This window comes from Haemaphysalis longicornis, unplaced genomic scaffold (genome assembly GCF_048455015.1).
Source record: "Haemaphysalis longicornis isolate Haplotype H1 unplaced genomic scaffold, Haemaphysalis longicornis Haplotype H1 scaffold_4, whole genome shotgun sequence".
NCBI lineage: Eukaryota > Metazoa > Arthropoda > Arachnida > Ixodida > Ixodidae > Haemaphysalis > Haemaphysalis longicornis.
Window position 1 is genome coordinate 72,067,684 of NW_027526361.1, and position 21,929 is coordinate 72,089,612.

At 46.4% G+C, this 21,929-nt stretch overlaps 1 protein-coding gene across 4 annotated transcripts in view; it reads right to left on the minus strand.

The window, feature by feature from the left end:
- Positions 1-21,929, minus strand: part of LOC144178910 (uncharacterized) — a 459,264-nt gene that overhangs the window by 67,780 nt on the left and 369,555 nt on the right. The window contains exon 1 of one of the 4 annotated variants that reach the window (XM_077707052.1): positions 3,401-3,835. The exons of the other annotated variants lie outside the window; for them this stretch is intronic. The gene's annotated coding sequence lies outside the window, so the exon portion shown is untranslated. Of the gene's footprint in view, positions 1-3,400; positions 3,836-21,929 lie in introns of those variants that run through there. 4 annotated transcript variants of the gene reach the window in all.

The window sequence follows — 21,929 nt, forward strand, 5'->3', positions numbered from 1 at the left end:
CGGCACGGAAACCATTTTCGCACACCCGTTATGAAAGGTGAAAAAAGTTGCTTCAGGTACGTTTCTCAGTTTATGTAGGAATTTCAATGGGTTCCATAGGCGTGGGAGCTATCGGGAGTAATAGTAAAGGCAACAACTTTTGACTCTGAATTACATATTATTCAATATTCCGCAAGTGTTGTTTCAGTGTTAGTTCTGAGGTGAACCCTAGCGTTATGAGATGCCACCTTAGAAATATGGTTCAGCTGTAGGCTCCTGGACGATGTACTCTTTCAGCGAAAGTGCTTGGCTTGATGCGCCAAATTGGGGGCAAGTACGATTTCATGATAGTGTTTGTAAGGTTCAGGGCTTTCAGAGCTGTGCTAATATCATCAAGGCGATGGTGATAAGCAGAATTGCCAAATATCTCCAATGTATAATTTCCTTCCTCTAAAGACATTGTTCATAACACCACACCCCACTAACAAAATCTTGCAGGAGATGCCCAGACATCCTAGTTATATAAGTGTTTACGCATGCAGCGGAGCATCGACTCAATAAAAAAGCAAATATTTGGGGACGACTGTAACTATTGGGCTAGCTGGTGTTTTGTAATCCTTCATCCACAGCGCACAGCAACATCACGTAAAGAAGGGCAGAGCTTGTGTCCGCGTCGCTTCGTGTTCTGTTCGTTTACGCTGGGCACGAAGAATGACAATTTTTGGTATATGGCTTCCCTCATTCACACTCTCTTCAGTGTGCAACTGAGAACCATAACCGCGAGATCCGCACTGTTATTCCAGCACTACCAACACTTCCCTCCTATACAGAAGAGCGCTTTATAGATTCTTGCTTGATACATTATTGAAAAAACTTGGCAGTACTGCCTTGGCTATAGTGAGCCCCTTTTCAGGCACCGGCCTATGCATGGTCATCGTAAAGAGGTAACAAATATGTTTACAATTATCCGTTGATAGAAAAAATAATAACAATCAAGGTGGTGAAACCATTTGGAAACCTATGTTTATGTTTGAAATGATTTCCCAGAGCAGGCTTTGTTTCAATCATAGAAGGTCTTTAAGTTTCAATATTTTACCCCAAAACACAGGGCCGTGCAGAGTTGCGCTGTTTTGGACAAGTGAGCGAACAGTGCCGTTCAAAAACTTTTTGTTTCCGGGATCTGGCTTGTCCGGCAAGAGTTTCTGATATATGAGCTTCAGGGTCTGCGAGAATTTTTAAAAGAACAAACTGCGCCTGATGAAGTCGCCAGAGTGCATATTGCGGGAAGGCAGTAAAACTTCGTGTATCCTATATGTTGCCCATACTGAAGGCAAATTGTTTCGAAACCTTTCCTAAACAAAATGAATGGTAGTTTAGAACTCAGCAGTCGTAAAAAAAAATCTTACTGCGCTGATATCGGTTCCGTCGAATAGGGTAGTGAGAGGAGGATGCAGATGATTCCCTTATGTCTGCCTTGCTAAGCGAGGTATTCGGTGGTGCCGCACTTATACAAACAGAAAGCACAGAGAGGCACTTAGGATTCCTCAAATATTTCAAGCATTTTTATCTGGCCATTGGATTCCTTTATTATAAGTACTCACTGCAGTCGATTCTCGACAATTAGACCTCGGTAAATGCGATCTTGGTTTTTCATTTTCAAGCTTTGATGAATTTAAAATTTAGAGGCACCGTTAGTTTAGAGAAGTTGTGCCTTTCGACTCCAATTTATTCAATTACCACCTAATCCGACAAGCTATTAGAATTCCTACCCAGGTACAGTAAACGAGAGTGTACTGCCCTCTAAGGGTATTTAATAAAGAGACACACTTGTGCATCGAAGGTGCTCTCAAAATTTTTTTTTACCAGAGTTGAACTGGACCTGCGAAAAAAAACTGAAGTGGTCAGGACGCATGCTGTTATCGTTTTACAAAATCGTAACAGCACGCTTAATAACCGCTTCCTCATTTCTTGATTATTTCATGGCCATTCCTTCCTCACATCTTGCATGCAAGTAGTGAGGAAGAAGTAATTTTCGCGTTGACTTTTCTTGATTTCTTATAACGCCCACCAAAAGACTTCTTCAAAACCTCTTTGCGGAGGAAGAACGATGCTGTAGAAGAGGTATTTATTCACTTGCTGTTCCGGTCCTTGTTACTGGTCCTATTTTTGTGAACACCCATGTCACCCTTTTTTACACATCTAGATTGATTCTTTGGATTGGGATAACGGCTCTTTTTTCCAGGAGGTTTAAAATGCGCTATCAGCGGAAAATTTAATGGACATTCCTCCAATTTCCGTAATCTCCTCCCGCTTTCAACCCTAAATAAAGCAACTATTTAGATACCCACCACTCGCAAAGCCACCCAGAATTGATTCAAACAGTTCAGGCACTAAAATATTGGGCCCAAGGACGGCACCCTGCCCCGCTGTTGGTGCACTAACCGTCTCTCGGACACGATTCTCACGCTGCCTTCAAAAGAACGTTGTGCGCTGCTCAGACTTAACAGACGTTCGAATTTAATGAAGTTAATCCTCCCAACACAATATTTTCTAAATGGTTAAGAACAATGAAGGGGACAGATAATTTTACATTTTTGGAAGATAAAACAGCTTAGGAAGAGTATTGCATTAAACTGAGAGATAATTCTTAGCACTATCTACACTTTCGCGCAAGCGAAGCATATGTTTAAGCTAAAAATAACACACAAACTCAAAGTAACAATTACAGTCGAGATTTAATGCTTTGTTGCTGAGCTCTCCCTGGTTTAGGATGAAACCCAACGGGCATGTGGCCACCACCGCATAGTTCGTGAGGTAATACTGAAATGTTGGAATTATTGGAAAATTTTCGCGCTTCAAACAGCGGCTTAAAGTTTTGTAGGAATTACTGATGTCTCAATGAGCACAGCTCATGATTATTGCAATGACACTCCTTCTGGAAACCGCTACTTAAATATTTCACGAAAATTTCAAGCTCACGCACACATGTGCTTTAAGTGTAAGCACCTACGGAGTGTTAGAATGTAAACTGAGTAATAAAACTTGGTTTCCCCGATGTAGTTGAGACGCTTTCCTTACGCGCAGTCATATACTCTTTCAAATGTAGGCACGCGGAACACGTTTTGTTCACGCAAAGGGCAGCAACAACTCTAGCAACCTTAACAAGTTTGCGCATCCAAGTCACCTTCCTACCGCTAGCTTAACCTTGCCTGCGCAACCCTAACTCTGCCAAGGAATATTGTCGGGCCAACCCCTGTAATGCAGGCTGGCGGCCGCGAATGCAGAAGAAAAAAAGAACGGGCTCTGAATTGGCGGGCTGGCCAACCGTAGCTTATTACGTACGCCGCTATCTATGCCGTCCAGCAGTGGCCAATTATGTGGCCGGCTCGCGCAGGATCGCTGAATATCTCCGTGCACTCACCGCCAGTGGAAGACGCACTGGTTTCCCTCCTTCAGATCACTGGGCGGCCGCGACGCGGATCACATTTCAAACCGAAACTGGCTCGGATGAACGAGACCGCGTGGCCTCCAGCGGTCGAGCGGGAATGCGTAAGACGTTCTGCGATCACTGCCGGCGTGTGCCGTAGTTGCGTAGGACGACGAGTTTCGTGCGGACCAAACCACCGCGTAATTTTGCCGCCGGGTTCTGGCCGGGACGATCTCCAGCGAGACATGCTCGAGGGGGCAGCGCTCGGACCATAGGCGGTTTACATATACACAAACAAGCCCGACCAAGGCATACATAAACTGCCAGCAGGGCCCGGCAGCGGCAAGTTGGCATTTGTCGAGGCCACTCCATTGGTCGGCCGGTAATAAGGCACGCGGAGAGCGAACCAGCTCGTCTTTATTGCCCGACGAGGCTTTCTCCGAGGCGCCTTGCTGGCCCCTAAAAGAGATCGCGCCGCAGTCCGAGCGGCTGCAAAAGGCCCGAGACCGGTCTCCGTGGCGGCGGGAGAAAAAAGGGGCCTTCGTCTTAATCGAGACGCCCCCTTGTACGGCGATGGCGACAAGACGCCGTTTAGAACTGCGGCAACAGATGGCCGACGCCGACTGTAGGCCATCGGCGACTACGGCGCGGCGCCTCTACTCGTGTCAATGAGACGAGCAGTGACTCCCTCGCGCCTGACGGCTCGTCCCTCGCCGGTACTTCTCAAGGGTTGCACCACACTTGAAGGCACGAGTGCGGGGCAAGAAGGGTACTGGTGGCACATCGAACTTCGGGGAAAGACGTCTCGGGTCCCAAAGGGGCACGTCTTCCACTTTCGCCACGGTGTGCAGATTACATATCTTTATTGCGTTTTTTTTCTTTAGAGCATACAATAAAAAACAGAAAGCTGAGGATGCGCTTTGAAAGGCAGCTGGACAGCTCGGACGTAAAGGGACAGGCCCTCCACTGCTCGGCTTGGGTTCAGTCTCATAAAGAGTGGATTAGCTCCACTTACGGAGTAAAGGATACTTTGATCGCAGTCTGGACCTTCGTCTGCACAGTCTCCATGGCGGTTCATTATTATCGTCCACCCTCCCCTCCACTTTCCCAATGGTAGCGTCGGGCCATTTCTTATTAATAAAAATTGTTCCGTCCTTCCTTCCTTCCTTCCTCCCTAATTTCTCATGGCGATCAGTGCAACGTAACGCAAATACTGACGTCGGTTTATGTAAATATTTGGCTCCGTGCATATATCTACTCACATATGCTCCAGGCCCAGTACTATGACCTAGGTGATCATAAGCAGCACCATTGTGAACTGTTCTTCTTCCTGTTTCTTTTATTTAATCTTAAAATCTGAATTTTAATGGGGAAAGCGGGAATCAATATGCGATTTCGAATGAAATAACTGTTGTGGGGGTGGAGCAGATAGAGAGGCACAGTCAGAAAAAAAAAAAAAAAAAGAAAACAGGGCAGTTGGCTTGCTCTGAGCAACTCGTCCAGTGCCCAAAATGCGAAAATGCACTGTCTTACAGATCAAGTTAGCAGGCGAGAAAGTTAGCATACAGTCATGCAGCAGTACGGATACTTCCTCCATTTTTTTTTGCTTGTTCTGCACAGGATATATGCATGTGTTTGGGCGGAGTAGCTTAGAATGGATCATGCCATGTGTACCGGAGTAATTTTGTCTTCTTGACACCAGGTGAATAGCCAGATCTGTCTAGCAGAAGAATATGGCGTAGGTCAGCTGCCATCTGTTACGGCGGTTCCTGTAAAAAGCAGGGAGGCTCTGGGTTCTTTGGAAAACACGTCGAGTTCGTATTGTTGGGGTCTGAGACATCGGCCTTTAGGAAGGTTCATTTACACCTGCTTTGATCCGTAAATGAAGTGTACGCCTTGTAAAGTTTTGTAGCCCATGAAGAGGTACGTTGCGCCTGTGAGACCACTTTTTAATGCGAAGCGAAAATTACTTAGAAGCTTGCAGCTAATCTGGCAGCGCTACAATCAAAGCGCTACGGCACACATACATTAACTTACCACACTCTCATCATCACCCCGATGCGAAGGGAATGCAATCAATCAATCAATCAATCAATCAATCAATCAATCAATCAATCAATCAATCAATCAATCAATCAATCAATCAATCAATCAATCAATCAATCAATCAATCAATCAATCAATCAATCAATCAATCAGTCAATATATCAATCAATCAATCAATCAATCAATCAATCAATCAATCAATCGATCGATCAATCAATCAATCAATCTTGCGTATGCGTTCCTGGTTAAATATGTTCCATGAGTAGGCACTGGCCTGGAGCGGTTTATTTTTCACACCGGACGTCCTTCCACATTTATCTAGCGACGGCCTGTACTTTTGCTGTTCCGGGTTCAGTAGGAAGCAAATTCGAGCGGAATCATGCTATTGCTGGCCACGTGAGACCACGGTTGGTCATCCCAGTCCTCATGACATAGCGGTAATACATCCGGCTGTCCACAGAAGAGCGGAGCGAAAGGCGTCATGGCGTCTAGATTCCACTGCGCTCAACAGACAACGTTCACGTATACGGACAGGCACCTATAGCGTCACTTCGAAAGGGCCAGATAATTCTTCCAGCTTTAATCAGGCGAAGTTCGTGTTCAGTGTTCCACTCTATTCCCTATCGAGTGAGATGGAAACATTTTTTTTTCACCAGGCAGTGACACCGTCCGGAGTTTTGAATATTTGGTACGGAAAACTTCAAGGAATGAATAACCGCACTGTTGTCATGGAAACAACCGAGTGCATAAACTTTAAATAGGACTCGTAGCTTTTCGTCTGTTCAAGCGTCAAAACCCTTTCCTCGCTTTGAAAACAGATGGCCACTTCAAATTCAATGCCTGCCGGACAGCTGCCTTTTATCAAGACAGCGTGCGCCTGTAACAAGACTGCGAAGCGAAAGGGGCCGAAGCCTGTAAAGAAGGAGCCGCGGGTGAAGAAAAGAAAAAGGCTTCAATAAAGCGATACTGGCCAGGCGACGAATGTCTTTGCACAGCCGGCAATATACAGCGGGTGTACATTTGTCCCATCACAAACGCACGCGCGCACGTTCGCAAAGCTGAAACACCTCGGGCATGAAGAACGCCAAAGTGAAGACCAAGAAGAAGAAAGGAAGAAATGGAAGAAGCACGTTGAGGAGAGGTGGCAAAGTGACAGAGAGGAGGGAGTAAGAGACGGCGCGCTATACGGCTGCGCCAACTCGCCGCCGCGCAGGAGTATACGATATATGTGAGCAGCGCCAGCCGCTCGGGTCATGACGCCGGTGAAGGGCAGCGTTGCCGGGGCCCGCGAGCCGTCGGAACTGAAGGCGAAAGGGGCCGGCGAACTCCCATTGGATTGTCCATCGTAAATGTGAGCCGACTTGGAAGACGAGAAAATTGGCAGGGCCCAAGAACAAAGCCTGGGGAAGGCAGCCCGGGAAGCACGGGGGCCGAGGCTGCGGTGGGACCAGAATCAGAAGCAGCGACGCGAGCAAAGTAAACGAAGCAAACAGGGCGTCGCTGCTCGGCCAAGGCTCGTTTGGTGGTGTGTCGCAGCGGACTCCTTCGGCGAGGTTCAAATGACCAGCGCGCCGCCGGGGCCCAGGAAATGAAATGGCCCTACCAGGAGAAAGCAGCAGGAGAAGGGAAGGGGAGAATCAACAAAAGTAACAAGAAAGATCGCGCTTCAAAAGCTTTGCGACACCCAAGGAATGAGCTACGTATGTATAAAAGTATAGCACGGATAGGGAGCTTGGACTCGTGGACGGAAGGCTGAGAGAAACCATCGGCAGTGTGTGTGAAGCCAGGGGAGAAATAACGTCGCAGAAAGGATTTGAGGGGAGGGAGGCATGCAGGCAAAAACCAGTTTCACCGCGCGGTGAAATAACAAGACGGAGTAGGAAGCAATGTGGATGGAATGGTAAACTAACCCCGGGCTGTTGTCACCTATTCCAGACGGTTGTGCGGTTGGCCCAGCAGTCTGTACACGATATACGCCACAAAAGGATTAAGGGAAGGGGTGGGGATATTGAGGGCCTCTCCATTGTTCTATTCAGTTCAGCGCTTGTGCGCGCATTCATTAAGTACTGCTGATAACGTAAATATAGTATGCGATCCATAAACGTTGTAGGTAAAGTCGAAGTGTCTGTTCTTAGAACAAAAAAGCATTTTTACCATGGCTAAAATTTTTGTTCAGCGCGTTTGGAGCGTCGTATGTTCGCATACTGTACGGAAAAATGAGTATTTGAACTAAGCGCAATGTGCATTTGGTCACTTTTTATGGGACGTGGGCAAATCAAATTTACGATGTTCGCACAGGAGATGGTGTAACCGATGGTGCCCGAAGAATCGCTTGAATTTTGAATAAATTCTCTCCTGAACATCTTTTCGAAAATAATATTTCTGACAAAATTGCATACTTTTTTCTTTACCGCTTAGCCCAGGGTGTATAGTCTTTCACATAGAACGTGGATAAAGATTTTAAGTTTCGCCTCTGACTCCGGCACGGTAACGCCGTGCCACCATGGGACGTGTCTCAACCTTTACTAATTTTTTTTCGTATCCCTCGCCAGCTGGACCTTTCATTTCTTCCTTTTTATGGTACATACAACGGAGAAAAGAAAACGAGCAAATTTTTACGCCGCCTGTGACGGTATCCGACGTCACATTTGTTTGACTGCAATGTGCTCGATGACAGGGCAAAGAAAAGAGCCCGCTCTTCTCCACTTCGACTGATGACACGAGGGACACATCGTAAAGAACAAGGTGTACGCGGCGCGCGGATAAATCCCAGTCGGGAAGCGCTGAGTTCCTCTTTTCCGTGCCGCTGGCGCCTCACAGCCATCCTCCGCGATACACACCAGACACGTACGCAATAAATAGAGAGAAATTCCTTCAGCACACGACGGTCGACGTGCTGCACTGGCTGGGTGCTGGCGCCAACGGCGGCCCTGTTTCTATGGGGTTGCAACGGGTCCCAAAATACAACCTCTGAGACGCGCCGCTGCCCCGGCTTCGTAGTGGAGGGCCTCCTTGGACTCGGGCACGGACGTAATACGGAGACCGTGTAGCGCCCGCTAAAGGCCCGTGCCGACCTAACCTAAAACACAAATGCAAGTAGCTTTCATAGACACGTGTATTTCTGCATGGCACAAAAGTTGGAGACGTTGAACAAAAATGCTCGTAGTTTTGACCAGTTTATAACACCAGTGAAATATATCGCATAAAGAAAAGGATTTATTCATTTTTTGGGCGAAATATCTCGCTCGAGCCTTCGAGGTCTAGGATTCGTCTTGAAAATATCGGGAACGTTATAAAAGTTCTAGAAATATATACAGTGGAACCCCGTTAATATGTTTTTTCACCGGACAGTGGAAAGAAAACGTAACACCCAGGAAAATGTAAGAGTGAGGAAAGCCACGAAAATGGGCCGGCGTCTATCCGGTGTCCTTCAACCCCCTTTATCTAGAGCTTCATTGTTGCCAACTTGATTTATGCCCGTTCTGTCAAATGTAGCGGTCTTTTTTCGCATTTTTATGTGCACATTTAGTATTGCCAAGAGCACTTAGGACGGGCGTCAAGTCATGTTAATCGTCGTAAAATCACCGTACTACTCGCTCGCCATCACCCTACTCGTGAAAGTCGGCAACAAAATCGGACGTTGTGAAATCACCGTACCACTCGCTCGCCGTTCCGACCATCTATCTGTATGGGTGGTGAGAAAGCGCAGTGAGTAGAAGGGCGGCGTAGAAGGACTGGCGCAAGTGATGAAGTGATGGTATGGGTGGTGTAGAAAGCACCGAGAGTAGCAAACAAAGAACAGCAGACGACACGCCTAGACCGATCTCAACGCTACCGCAACGCCACCGCCTGGTCGGCGGCAGCACCGGCGCCGCGGTACTGAAATACCGCGCTTTTGCCAACTGACCTAATCTAAAAACGCTGCACGGCACCATTACAACAGTGCGGCGGCGCTAACATCACGCTCTTCCGGCGTTCCGAGAGGAAACGTCTGTTGTAAGCTCAGTGATGATTGCGATAGCACTATCGACGGATGGCCATCTAGTGACAGCCTCTCCAACTCGCTTGCGGCTTCTTGTAGCCAGTTCAGTAACAGCCTGGCCAAGACTCACCAAACGCCGAAATGGTGGTGCCCAAGCCGCTTCAGAGTGTCAGGTTGCGACGCTTTATACGGGAACAGCCCCACAGTTGCGACGTTACAGCGGGGTTCGCAATACATTATGTCCTATGGGAGCTATGCCGGGACCGATGGCACACAATGTAACAGCCAGGAAAACGCAACAGTGAGGAACGTAACAGCGGGGTTCTACTGTATATGTATAGAGGTACATGTTATAGAGACACATGCACGAGGACAGCAAGCATTGTATACACACGGCGTCCCACGCACATGCCTTAATCGCTGAGGGAGTCCCTTGTCGTTATAATTGTTTATATGCGCACCTTGAAAAATTTTCATCTACAAAAAGACCTTCATTCAAGCGACCCTTATATCGAAGCAATGTGTGGACCATTGCGGCACTTTAGACATTCTTTGCGTGTTATTCTTAATGGTGATTTTACAGTGCACTTGAAACTTTATCTGAAACTCAGCTTAATACGCCCTGATTGCTTCTATACCTTTATTTTTACCCTCTCCCCCTTTTGGACAGAGCGATTGGCCTCAGGTGTCGAGGCGGGCTTTTAGTCATTACGGCTTTGCACGGGGGGTTCAAATCATGAAGCTGACAATAGCAGTTGGAAGAACAGAAAGGAATGCAATTATTAACACCTTCTGTAATAATTCGTCATGCACTTGTCCTTCCTATAGCTTGCTCCATTTTCCTCTCCCGTATCATGCTCGGGCTTAACATGGAGCCTTTGAACCGTGTTTTACTCTTTTATTCTGCACGCTCTTCATCTGGACTATTGTTTTGACTCGATCGTCTCAATGTACGCGCCTTTTAGTTTCCTTACCCTTGAGAGCAGATTCAGCCATCGCGTGCATATGCAGAGTGTTCTGCAGAAAATTGGAGGTACTGTGCGAGATGCAGAAAAACAACCAGAATTCAGCTAGATTAGCAAATGGGTAGTACAAAGCTAGCCAATGAATAGATATTAAATTTTGGGTCAACGACACACAAGATGCCTACGTTTAAAGTAACAACTCAGAACGGACTCGCGGTCCAAATCGACACTGGTCAGGATAGCTATATAGATGTAGTCAGTGGCAACATAGCTACGAAAATCTGAGTACAAGCAGTAGCTGTACGAAGATTATCTACCAGGAGACTTGTAAATTTGCTCAATACACCAGAAAAAAATTGGCCTACTTGATGAAGTGACAAACATGACGAAGCCAAAAGAATGAACAGAATTATAACAACTGGTTAACATAAGCAAGACTAGTGAAATTTGTGGAATTCGTGATGATATGGCCCCAATCTAGGAAACCACATAGATAGGACGAAGTTCAGGAGAGAGATAGAATCTATGAAGTTGGATACGAAAAAGCGGACAATTTGGAATGAATCTATGGAGACACTGACGGAAAGGTTCTATGCATATTATTTCTCTACCAACGTGAGGCCAGGGGAGAATCCTCTCAACAGACAAAATTCATAGTGTAGTTAAGCACGACGTGGGACAGCAGAAGGACATAGGAAAAGTTTATGGAGACAGGCGGAATAGCTATTGATGTCCCAATACATAAAGACCAATATACAAGGAAAACGTACAAAATTATTTCCAGGATGCCCGTGACTTTGAGGTACTATTATTCTTAAAAATAGTAACCGAGTTGTAATTCCCCGAAAATGGTGACTCCGAGAAACATTGTTTCCTGAATCCACCCATCTTCCTTTATGGAATGCCTCCAGGCCTTTAAGGGAACAATAAAAAAATTGAAAAGAAGACCATCAGCCTACTTTTTGTTGAATACAAGTTTTTTGGAAAAGTAATTTTTAACCGGGTAAGGGACACCGTAGATTGACATAAACCAGGAAGGCAGGAGGATTTAGGAAAGGTTGCTATACGTTGGGTCACCCGCCGTGGTGGCTCGGGGGCAAAGGCGTTGTGCTGCTGAGCCCAAGGACGCGGGTTTGGTACCGGCAACGGTGACAGCTTTTCAGATGGAGGCGGCAAGCGAAAACGCCAGTGTGTTCGAGATTTCGGCGCGCGTTAAAGATCCCCAGGCGGTTGAAATTAATCCGGAGCCCTCCACTACGGCGTGCCTCATAGCCCGGCTGTAGCTTTTGGCGCGTTACACCTCAAATAAATCAATCAATCAATCAATCAATCAATCAATCAATCAATCAATCAATCAATCAATCAATCAATCAATCAATCAATCAATCAATCAATCAATCAATCAATCAATCTATCAATCAATCAATCAATCAATCAATCAATCAATCAATCAATCAATCAATCAATCAATCAATCAATCAATCAATCAATCAATCAAATTATGGAACAGAACCAATCTTTGTGCATGACCTTGAGGAATGGTAAAAAAGAATGCTTTCATTAAATGGAAACCAGCACAGTAATGGAGGCGTTGCGAGACCTGGGAGTTATATGTACTTACACAGGTCGTTTCGGAGCACATGCGCAAAGAAAGTACGGACCCGACAATCCTTCATAAGAAGATTGAGAGGGCCCCTCTCACGTAGGGCGTGAGACAGGATAACACCATTTTCAACCCTTCCAATTCGCACATATAAGAATCTTCATTTTGAGTTAAGGCTACGCGCAAGGCTCTAGAAGTTCTTCGGTATGTGAAAACAGCACTTGGTGCGCCGCAATCAGATTCGGCTGGCTTTTGTGAGCTGGTAGTAACGTATGCGAAAGGTTGAGTTGTGCAAGTAACAGATATGTGTATGACGCAACCAGGGATTTTCATGTCACCATTAAGGTAATAGGCTTGTTCCCTATACACTCGAAAAAAATGGATATACAGTTGAGAAGACCGAATATTGCGCAAGTTGGTGCGTTTCCATCGTGCAAACTTCAGCGTGAATAAAGACGAGGACAACTGGGCCATCTTGTGTTGTTCGCCGATTTTTGGTTATCCTGCTCTTTTTCGCGCGGGATCTTGCAAGTATAAAAAAAATATAAAGAACATCGAAAGCCACGGTTCAATTTAAATATACTGTGTACCCAAGATACATGGCTCTCAAGGAAATCAACGATTTCTTTCGCTCTAGCAAGATAGAGAAGAAATTAGCAATTAAAGAAAACAAAACTATACTTGTGGGAACTTTGGGGTGTGTTCTCGAATACCCTTTCATGTTTCAGCAATATGTTCATTCCAAACGTTTTTTTTTTAAACATGCCCTCACTCTTGGTTCTGTTTAGTATGAAGGCGGCTGTTTTGTTACCTTCCGCCCTAGTAAAGAGCCAAGTAAGTGTAGATGCAACCGGGTACCCCTAAATACCCGGCCCATTACCCGGAGGGAACGCTACACCACATACTTAGTGCTCCAAAAAGGAGGATGCTACGTTGAAGGTCAGCTACGGACCCTAACAACGGTGTGATACGACGATGTTTCTTTCCAGGTGCTTCGTGAGCCATGGGCGATTAAATTATATCCGGTATTCACTGTGAATATTCAATGTTCGCACGGGTTCGGTCCGATCTGGGGGCACATTGTGCGATTTGCTTTAGGAGCAATGAACGAAAATTGTTGATGCCGTAAACTGGCAAGCGGGACCGTAAATACGTTATCTCCGGAAATAGCACTCCACGAAAAAACGACGTTTCGGATGGTTACAAAGACGCGCTTTTATACCTAACAGAACCTCGACAACGACATTGTGCGGATCGTGATGGCCCCGTTTTTTTAGTTACGCAGCGCTCGACGCGTTTATCTTCTCAAAATCGACCGGAAAGCGTAAATAGGTCAACTAAGCTTTGGATGCGCTCCCACAGGTGGCACTGCTTTTTGCAGTTCACGGCCGCACGGGACAGAGACGGTCATTCGCTGAGAGGGAGTAGCAGCGTCCTAAATGTATACCTGTGATTGTATTGTTACTTCCTGATCGCCTCGCAGCACCCACCACGCGTTCAATAGCGAGCGCCCTGCCAACGACGCGAGGACGTCCATTCGCACGCACTCTCGAACCCCTTGGCAACTTGTATAGGGTGCGCCTTTTGTGCTCTGGCTGCTGTCACAACGCAAAGGCAGCGCACAAAGGGCCCGCACACAAGGTTTCCTCTGCATACGCGGGGATGCACCGCCCAGCGGATCTGGCGCTGTATAAACCTGCACACAACGGCGGCTGCCTGCAGCTCCTTCTACCTTCCCTTATTCGTCCGGGCTAGCGCGCGGTCCCTACACTTTCCCGTACGCCGGCAACTTTAAATCCGAAATTTATGACGCGCACGGCACCCTCGGGAGCCGCAGCACCCAACTCAGGAGGAAGATCTGGCTTTTTGTTCCTTCTTCAGTTGTTCCTTTCTGCAACAATATTATGTGGCAGCGCGGCCCGAACTAGGCTTATAAGGCAGACAGGCCTTGAAGCCGCGTTCTGGCAGACGATTCGCAGAGGAGGGAAGAAAGGAAGAAGGTGGGAGAAGGGGAGAATTATTTGGGACTTGGATCGCGCCGGCGCGCAGGGTGCGGCGTCCTGCTGAAGATCAGGGATTTCTTTACAGCCCCCGGAGCGCAGATCGTGCCGGATGGCGAATCAGGCGGCACGGTGGCCAAGGGCGCCCAGCTATCCCCCCTTTTTTTCCCAAGTGGGGTTCAACTCGGAGAAGGCCCAGGCGAGCGCTCGCATGCAGATGTCGGTAGAGGCTTGGGTTTTTCGGGGCGGACGACCCTGCAGACGGGGAGTGATGTCGCCGACGGCGAGTTTACGGCCAGGGATTCTTCTCCGTATACGGCCGCCTCAGCTGTTGCCTCACGCTCGCTGCGGAGCCCAGCGCCCGTGCTCCACCCAGGGTGCCGCTCGCGGCCCATCATACGCGGAAGGGTGTGCGGCGCTGGAGAAAACGGCCGAAACAAGCCGAGCTCAGCCATAATCGGATTCGACATCACGTATAACGAGGCGCATAACGCCAGCGTCTGGAATGATGGTAGCGAGCCGGAGCCAGAAGCAGCTCTCTGTGAACGGGTTCGGGTATGAATGGTAACGGGAATAAAAATGGGGAGCAGAATATTCCTGCCTTATATGCGCGCTCACCACGGTACATCGATTCCGGTTTATTTTCAGCGACAATGAAGAATATGCGCGTCCTGTGGGCGTAGCACGAACGTTATATATGCCCTCCAACCGAGCTTTCTGGTGCCTGATTCTACACAAGCTCGGTGATCGCATAGTTTGTCTTCTGCTATGGAAAAAATTACGATGGCTCACTTATAACTGCGTGGATTCATAAAATTATTCCACCCCACCATTTACAAGCAAGGGCTCATTCTGTATTTCCTGCTGGGAAGCAATAATATTCGGATCTGAGCGTGAGCAATATCCAACCCTTCTTCATCCATTTTAAAGCTCGGGAAAATTTTGTTCTTTCCTAGCAGATGCCTCAGCGCATTGTCATATTCGTGTGGCTCGTTTTATTGCTCTCGCCTGTCCAAGGACATACCCTCCTGACGCTCAAAAAGAATAGAATAAAGAAAGAGAAATGGAAGCCGAGTGTGACGAAGAGAAAACTAGGTCGTTTGTAAGATCTGTAAAGGGAGGTGTTCAGCTCAACGTACGCGCTGACATGGTGTTTGTGGGGCGGCTGAAGGCAGATATATTGGACTGCAACAGCGCTTGTGGGCAGTTAAAATGTACTCACGGCGGATATTTGGGCTAGTCGGAACACGTTCATCTTGCACAGCGCGAAAATGGACGGAAGACGAGTAAGGAATGGACACCACAAACGCACCCTAGATCTCTCAGCTACATAATCAGGCTAGATCCATCGTAAATAGGTACCTTCAGGACTACGAGAGAGCAACCCTCTTCCTCCATGACCCCGTTACAAAGCCCCACCACGGGGCTTTCTTGCCCAGCGTATAAGCTAGCACGTCAAGTGACCGCCACGGCCTGTGAGAAAATGCAGCCTGTCATCGTGCAGCAATTGCGATGACTTCACTGGACAGCACTGAAACTAAATGTGGAAAACCATGCGGCAGTTTTGTTACAAGTCACACCCTTCTAAGCAAAGCCATGAAGAGTAGCGGTGTTGCAGATGCGCAACCGTCTATTAATTTGAAACTCCCGCCTTCTGAGAGCTCTATTCTTTATTCTAGTGCATTTAAATCACGAAAGGAGAAGAGCAAATCGCATGCGCTCAGCTGTAGTCTACATGTTACGTCCGGCACTTACTATCGGCGAGCAAGAGGCTGTCATTTCCGGCTTTTTAGTCATAATGCAATCCTACTTGTTTTTGCCATATCCAGTTCGCCTGCGTTAGCTTCAGAGAAGTCTGGTAAGATTTGGGATGCACGCCAAAATCCGCCAGAATGTAGGAACTAACACTGTGACACACAGTGCATCCTCAAATACCCATACCGCGAAAGATACATGTGAAAACTCATCATAAAATACTTGTGAAACATGCGAGTTGGACAGCAGTTCATGAAAAGGGACATCACAGATTTCAGCGTCTGTTTTCCTACCCTTCCTATTCATTATAACCGTTTGGGGCCTGTGTTATGTTGCCCCAACATTTTATCTCGGTTGACAGTGGCTTAATAGGTACCTTGCGCTGGAAGTTGTTTAAAGCGAAGCTTTCAGCCTGTCATTCATGTCGTCTCTAGTCCAGCCGAAACGCGCTGCAGGAAAGCCAACTTTCTCTGACGATGATGATGATCGTCGGTGGAATGAAGAGAAATTATATCACTTCCCGTGGTGGGAATCGTACCCGGGTCCCTCGCGTTCTAAAGCCGAAGTCTATCTGATTGCACATTACGGCACGGTCGAAGCAGTTTGAATTTGGAGAGGGGTGTATGGACGTGCAAAATTAGACAGAAAAATGCACCCGTCGGTCTATGATGATGATGATGACGTTTGAATTTTAATGGCGCAAGGCCAACCAAGGCGGAGAGCGCCACACGGTAGTTATTTTATTTGAGCGACATGACAGTAGAAGTAAAGCATTTCAGTAAAAATAAACGAAGTTTATAAAACACAAGGTAATCAAGATGACTGGTGTAAAAGGCCAGGTTGTCATGATGCATGATAAGAAGTGAGCTTTAAAAAATTTACGTCAGTAAGGAACTCAAAAACACGCGTTTGATTGAAAACATGGGCTCGTCTCCTAAAATGTGCGAAGGGTGTTGTGGAATATGTCGTGTGTATCGTTGTGGGAAGTATTCGCGTCATGTTGTCCTCTCCACACCCGCTGCACATGGGTCTTGGTGAGGCAGTGAGCAGGCGGGAGTGTGTTACATGCGTGTGGCCTAGCCGTAACCTTGCCAAGGTAACTTTTGTGAGTCTGTTGTGTGAATTTGTTGTGCGAGTTTGTTGTCGGTCTGTCCACTCCAATGTGTTTTCCATGTTTACGTAGCTGTTATTTTATGTGTGGCTTGAGGTCGGTGGACGGTACTGTTGTTATGTGCTCTGTGTTTGTGAGGGCAGCAGCGCCGTCCATTTCATCTGTCGTCCCGTTTCCGACGATCCCCGAATGGCTCTGGCCTCAACAAACTGTCACCTCACGGTTTGAGCCATAAGCTGACATAATTGTCCTAAGAACAAGATCCAGGATGTGATTTCTGGACTCCTTTCTGGATGATAATGTCCGCACAACACTTAGTGAATCTGTGAAATTGATAGATTTTGAGATTGAACTTTTGACTACGTGATTCACAGCAAGGAAAATTCCATATGCCTCTGCTGTGAAAATCCTGCAGTTTACATTCATGGTCTCAGAAACTATAAAATTGACTTCGTGTGCGGCACATGACACGACGGAGGCAGTTCTAGAGGCGTCGCTGCAAAATTCTGTACACTGGTACTTCTCTGCAGTAACAGAAAGGGCTGCAGAATCCCATTTCTTGGTACCTTTTTTGTTTATTTGGATGAAGGACAAGTCACACCACATAGCGCGAAGCTGCCATGGCGCTATAAAATCAGTGCAAGATGATTTGGAGATGTTTCATAAGGAGACACTAAGTAAAGCCGCCTCCTCTCTCTTTGTGAGAAGGGAAGAGAAACGGATGGGCAATTTAAAAAGAGCTGTGATGTGGATGTATCCATAAAAACAGGTTTAAAAGAAGGGTTGTCGATTGATGAGATTTTACGAACAGATCAACATAAGTTCGCTGGTACTCCAGGCACCATTTGTCGCATTCCATATAGAGGCTTTGGACAGGGCCTGTACGGAAGCACCACATGAGAGGCGACGCCCCAAGTGCAGCACTGGGTCGAGAATTTTTAGCGCCGTTTTTGTGGCCGACCCGTAAACAACACTTCCGTAATCCAAACGAGACCCTGCCAAAGCGGTATAAAGGAGCAGCAGGAGTTGTTTATCTGCACCGTATGATTGAGGAGATAAGACCTCCAGAATATTCACTGCTTCCTGACATTTTTGTTTAAGTTGTTTGATGCGGGAGATGAATGTAAGTTTACTTTTTAATAGGAATTGGGTCACCATTGAGATTTATTTCAGGATCGGGCCTTACTCCGTGTCTCCTTGAGAATACGACACACGTATTTTTCGCGGCATTAAGTTTGAAACCATTTTCGTCTGCCCAGCGAGAAAGTTTCTTTACCCCAAGGTGGACTTGACGTTCACATATGAATATGTTACAAGATTTAAAAGATATATGTACATCATCCACATACACTAAATAGGAGATCGATGGAGGCAATACTTTCCGACGTGAATTCATCTTGATTATAAACAGCGTGCAGCGTGGATGTAAACTCTCGACAGTGCCAACCCGACTCTGACACGAAATGTTCGTTTGGACAAGTAACTATCAAGAGTGTTCAACATGTTACCTGTTACACCATAGGACTTTAAGTCAGCAAGAATGCCGTAACGCCATGCCGTATCGTACGCAAGTTCGATGTCAGAAAAGACGGTCATGCAGTACTGTTTGTGTATAACGGCATCTTTCATGTAGGATTGTAAAGCAACAAGTTGATCATTTGTACATCGCCCTGCCCCGAAGCCTGCCTGGCAGCTCTCGAGAAAACCATGGTACTCAAGAAAGTACACAAGTCTCCTATTGATCATCTTCTCGAGAAGCTTGCGCTAACAGGTTGTGAGTGCTATGTGTCGATAGCTGGCGGGAGAGGAAGGGTCCTTCCCCTCCTTCAGGAAAGCCACTACAATGGCCTCCTTCCAAGACGCAGGACTGTGCCACGAAAGCCATATGTTGTTGTATAGGTGTAAGAGTATTTAAAGCATGTCTGGGTGTAGGTGTTGTATCATGGTGTATGTAATCTTATCTGCACCTGGAGCTGAAGGTTTACATGTACTCAAGGCAGCCCTCAACCCGTCCGTCTAAGGAGGACGATGTTTGAATGCTAGTGAAAGCCACGGTATGCCCGTATCAGTAAGGTACCAGCGAGCACAATTACTCTACGGTAAACCATCTCGACAAGAATTACCTTTTTCTTATGTAAGGCTATGTGAATGTGATGTGGGTCCGCTAGCTTGTGGGTTGGTTCGTTTGGTGCTGTCCTTGATTATACAGAGCTTCACGTTCTCCCATCGTCGTCGTTTCGACAGAAGGGTAGTTTTTTTCTGCCACTCCATACCTAGAATGGACGTGCTTTCTTGCTGGGGAGCAGGCTGAAGAATCGCCGTGGCGTAATTCTCTGAGACGGATATTTCACGAAGCCAATCCTATGAGGCCTGTACATGCTAACCACATAGCTAATCCTATGAGGCCTGTACATGCTAACCACATAGCAACTACATGCTGCAGTGATCCTTAGCCTCGAAATGAGGAATACGGATTGTGGAAGGGTCGTACCATCTGTTAATTAGCAGGACCTAACGCTGTGTACACTGGTGTTCCTTATCAAAGCTATCGAAATCCTTTACGGGCTGCATATTACTGAAATGCTGGTATGTCCTGTTTGTCTGTATACACGTTCGTTCGTACGTTTGTCTGATTGCCCTTCTGCTGCGCACCTAATCTGCGTATTATACGAGGAGCACGTGACACTACAAGCTGATAGATCTTCGCATAGCCCATTACTGCCTGACGTATTGAAGATTGATATGTATACTGGTGTTGAACGTTACCCTACCGAGATGGTGCTGAGTGCAGTACCCCGTTTCATTAAAAGCGAAGATGAAGAAGTGATCAGGTCATGCATCAAAAAAGGCGTGAGTCGCGTAAGATAGCTATTCTTTCAAAGGGACTCTGCAACACTGCCGATGAACGCTTTCACCCTTTCCTTTATGCTTGGAAGCATTGTCAAAGCTACAGTTATCGCCAGCACGGAACAAACACTGCGCGATTTGCCCGTCGCAGCAGATGAGCCTTCCATTCCTCCTTTGCTCTTGTGGCAGTTTTTAAAGTGGTTATCGAATGTGTTTATTGCTGCAACAGAATGAGAGCCGGCCAATAGGCGCTTTACAGCTGTAATGACGTAATTCCAGCGCTAGAAAAACGCCAAGACCAGGAAAGCGAGAAAATTATTTTTAGCAAGTCTCTAAGTTATCTCATGGGTATAGAGCAGCAATTTCTAGCTGACGTATTCTGTGACCCCGTATTCTAAACGGTGAAAGTGTTTTTTGACGACGTTCTAAAAACACTTAGGATATTAAAAATCGAAAAAAGTGTTGCAAGGTCTCTAGGGCAACAATCCTGCGAAATACTTATTCGACAACACGGCAAAATATGGAAGTTTCCTCGCAGCGGCAGCAGCGCTAGTGTCTTTCGACGTCATTTAGCAGTGCAGCAAAGTGTAAAGACGGCCTATAGCTTAGCTTGAGTATGAACTGCTGCCGTGGAAATCTGGTTTGGAGGCAAGCGTTTGTGGGCATGGAAATAGGGCTTGTTAAAACACTACTGTATCTCAAAAAGACAAAAGCGCTTAGTTCTGCCATCCATTTCCAGCGCTGCAAGCCCAAGCAGCAACGCAAATTGGGGAGGGCGGTAATTAGATGCACAACAATGCCGATTTATTGCGCAATTCGAGCTTTACTTGGAACCGTATTGGATCATGTGCCGTTTTATTCCAGGCTATCCACATCCACGTGCAGCGACGACAATCCCCCCGACTGAATGGGAAAAGACCTCTGCAGCCTTTGGTAGCGCATGGTCCACGACAGAAGCATATGGACAACGATGGGAGCCACAGGAAGAAACCGGAGCAACTGGGATGCTGTGGACTTTTCTACCGCACCTTCTTCGAGTAGGTAATTGTACACATTCGAGGCACCACTACACAAATACTATACAGCACAAGTTGCAAGCACTCAAAATATATGTGAACTGAGACGGGCTAGTTGGTGCATGATGCCACTTAGAAAAAAAAAACAGCGACAGAAATCGTATCGTTTTTTGGCGCTGTTTTTTCTAAGTGGCATCAAAATATATTTTCGTACGGACGCGGATGTCTCAGTATACTTATTTATACACCTTAAAATAGCGACAAAGTGTACCTTGATTTTTCGTACATTGCCTACTACTTCTATGAACCAAATGAAACCAGTTATAATGATTCTATTAAATTGTGCACGGTAAGCTGTTACTTTGCGTGCTGATTTATAGTAGTGTAAATAATAAGAAAATTTTAACATTTTGTGTTTCTAACATCAGGAACCTCGCGACACAACTTCCTAAGCGTGATATTCAAGCCAAAGCATGGTTTTATCTTGCCCACTAACAACGCGAAAAACTATGCAGGGCATTCAAGGCTGTTTGAGCCATTAACCATTAAAATGCGAAATAACGAAAAACTAGAAACGGGTAGATTAAAAATTTTAGTATAGTAATCTACCATTCATAATTGCTTTGTTATGCCGACCTCTTTTGGTGCGAAGCTAGTCTGGGTTGCCCATCTCTGCATATAGAAACTGCATCAAAAATGTTATTTTCAAGAACTACCACCACGTCACCATCCTGTGCGAAACAGCGAAATGTCTTTACTTTCATTGTAACCACAGGTCACGACTTTATATAGACAGATATAATTCTTTTTGTAAATTTTGTCTCGCGAGCTTCCTCAATGCCCGATTGGAAGGCAATGCTGATAGGTTAACGGTTTTTATGCTGAACCTTGTATACCAGTATAACAAACCACATAAGTTTCTGGAGCTTCGCAGCGTAACCATCCCTGCTTACTTGGCGGCAAAACACTCCACCTCAGTTTAAATGTGAGCACACCAAAGACTGACAACGTAGCATTTCTTCCAACTGCAGACATGTCTAACCTAAAAATTTATTGTCCTGCTACCAATTGGGGAAAAAGAAAATAGTTTTAGTACAAGTGTTAGTAGTAACGAAGACTTTTTATTCCGCCAAACCACGTGCCTAGCAGTACGAAAGCAAAATTGAAGCACGGACCGGATTGTAGCCACTGAGGGCAA